The sequence below is a fragment of the Herpailurus yagouaroundi genome, unplaced genomic scaffold (assembly GCF_014898765.1).
Source record: "Herpailurus yagouaroundi ecotype Mexico unplaced genomic scaffold, PumYag 203, whole genome shotgun sequence".
In the NCBI taxonomy this organism is placed as follows: domain Eukaryota; kingdom Metazoa; phylum Chordata; class Mammalia; order Carnivora; family Felidae; genus Herpailurus; species Herpailurus yagouaroundi.
Genome location: NW_024412434.1, coordinates 7,254,996 through 7,257,549, shown reverse-complemented (window position 1 = coordinate 7,257,549; position 2,554 = coordinate 7,254,996). Strand labels below are relative to the sequence as shown.

Genomic DNA, 2,554 nt, shown 5'->3' with positions numbered 1-2,554 from the left:
TACGACCCAGCAATTGCACTAGTAGGTATTTATCCAAGGGATACAAGTGTGCTGTTGCGAAGGGACACATGTACCCCCGTGTTTATAGCAGCACTATCGACAATAGCTAAAGTATGGAATGAGACCAAATGTCCCTCGATGGATGAATGGATAAAGAAGACATGGTGTATATGTATACAATGGAGTATTACTCGGCAATCAAAAAGAATGAAATCTTGCCATTTGCAGCTACGTGGATGGAACTGGAGGGTATTATGCTAAGTGAAATTAGAGAAAGACAAAAATCATATGACTTCCCTCAGATGAGGACTTTAAGAGACAAGACAGATGAACATAAGGGAAAGGAAACAAAAATAATATAACAACAGGGAGGGGGACAAAACATAAGAGACTCTTAAATATGGAGAACAAACGGAGGGTTACCGGAGGGGTTGTGGGAGGGGGTGTGGGCTAAATGGGTAAGGAATCTACTAAGGAATCTACTCCTGAAATCATTGTTGCACTCCATGCTAATTTGGATGTACATTTTTTTTTAAATTAAAACATAAAATTAAAAAAAAGAAAAGAAAATAATTTTTTTTTTGATTTATGAATTTCAAGGCTCCCTACTGCTTGAGTCGGTGATTCTGCAAACTTCTCATGAACCATGAAAGCATTTGCTGAATACACAGATTCCTGGGTCCCTACCCAAAAATGTTGCTTGAGTGCACCTGGCTGCTAAACCCAATAGTCTGGATGTTTAGCCAGTTAGCCAATGGTTTCTCACGAAGGTGATCGAATATCCAACTCTAGAACATCAGCTACTTCAACCTTCAGTCTTGCCATCAAAACCTCGCGTCGCATCATCAGCGAATCCCACCTCTCTCAGCATAGCTTTCCCTGATCCCCCAACAAATGATATTTCTCCTTTCACCACCCCGACACGTCCGGCGCTCATCTCCGCCAGAGTATGAGCTTCTTGCAGACATCGGAAACCTCTCCTTCATCGTGCTGAACCCTTATAGCCCTTGGTGCAGTGAGCTGAAAAGTTAGGCTATGTCATTTTCTGGCTTATGATTAAGTCAAAGAAAGTGCAGAAAAAGCAAATGATATGAAACTGGAGATAAAATTGCACCAGAAAGAGGAGGAGGGGGAGAAGAGGAGGAGGAGGAGGAGGAGGAGGAGGAGGAGGAGGAGGACCGAAAGAGGCAGAGACAGACCAGGGGAGTCAGGAGAACGGCACAGCAGAGAAGGAGAACAGAGAGCAGGGAAGCGTGACTTATCTGGTTTATTGCTTCCCAGGCTCCAAATCTTCGGGGTGAGGTTCAAGGTCCTCCACGGCCATTGTTTCTGCAGCAGCAAAGATGAAAGTCAGACAAAATAATCCAAAAGCGCTGAACTATGCTTGCTAAGTCCTTAGGGGTTTATTAGACTTTCCTTTCCTCAGACATTGAGGAAAGTTTTCAGCTGAAGTCCATTAAGCAAATTAAAAAGCAGGAGGAAAAAATAAACATAGATTGATGTAGATAGCAGTTTTATGAGGCAGAGGGAGCAGTTAGTTCTGACAAAGCTCCTGGCCTTACTTATGCTCTTGGATTCCCCAGCCCTGAAAACTCTGAAGATATTGTTCTCTCCAAGACACCCTGCTGGCAGTCATAAAAGAAAGCAAATAGAATGTTTTCCCCACGAAGACAAAGGCTGGTATAAACTACAGTAAAAATATTATCCACATTGTTCCTCGGCACAGTTCCTAACACCAGACCATTTGTCCTTTTGTTCCCGAGCAGGGTATTGAGAAATAAACCCAATATTGTTGTACATGTGTATTTTATGGATTATATACTGCACGTGCCGTGGGACCTGAGAAGCAACCAAACCGCACGGACGTTCATCTCCCCCCAGATAGAAACTTGTCCCTTAGAGAATCGCTTCAAATTCATACCTTCTTGCGATTCTTAACAGGATCTGAAAAACAAGACATTTTATAACGTTCCGGATCTTTAACACCGCAAGTCAGAAAGAGCTTTCGTTGCACAGCCACGACCTACGAAGTGCCACGCTCGGGCCTGTGATACATGCAGAGAAGCTGAACAAAAGATCTGCGTTCAGATCATCTCCCTCGCACGACTGTGAACTTATTTTAGACCCTTAAAAATAAAGCGACTCTTGGACTTTGTCTCCAAGGCGAGGAATAGCCCCTCGGGGCAATGACTCTCTGTGCTCTCGGCATATTTTCCTCAGGGGCAGGGGCAGAGCCAGCATTAGATTTTCCATTTCACATTCTGTGGCCGATTCAGAGGCTCAGCTCTTCCTCACCTTGCCCTGAGGTTATGGAAACTGAGCCTGGTGCCAGCCCGACTCGCTCCCAGAGTCACATGGTTCCCCTGGTTTCTGTCCAGGACCCAGGGCTGCCGAAGGTGGAGCCAGTGATGCCTAAATACAAACTTAGTCCTTGGATTTTCTAAGCCAAGTAAATTCAGCGTTTCAAAACACTCTTACATTTGAAAAAAACTCAGGCTTTCCAAATACTGCAAAATTCTGGACTTCCAAATAGCTCCAGCCTTTGCTTCGCGTT

At 44.3% G+C, this 2,554-nt stretch overlaps 1 long non-coding RNA gene across 1 annotated transcript; it reads right to left on the bottom strand.

The window, feature by feature from the left end:
• Positions 1–709: 709 nt before the first annotated feature.
• On the bottom strand, positions 710–2,252 carry LOC121014572 (uncharacterized). Its single transcript, XR_005783277.1, has 2 exons — positions 1,922–2,252; positions 710–1,329 (listed from the first exon to the last, which is right to left on the bottom strand). It is a non-coding gene; the product is annotated as an uncharacterized LOC121014572 (long non-coding RNA).
• Positions 2,253–2,554: the final 302 nt, after the last annotated feature.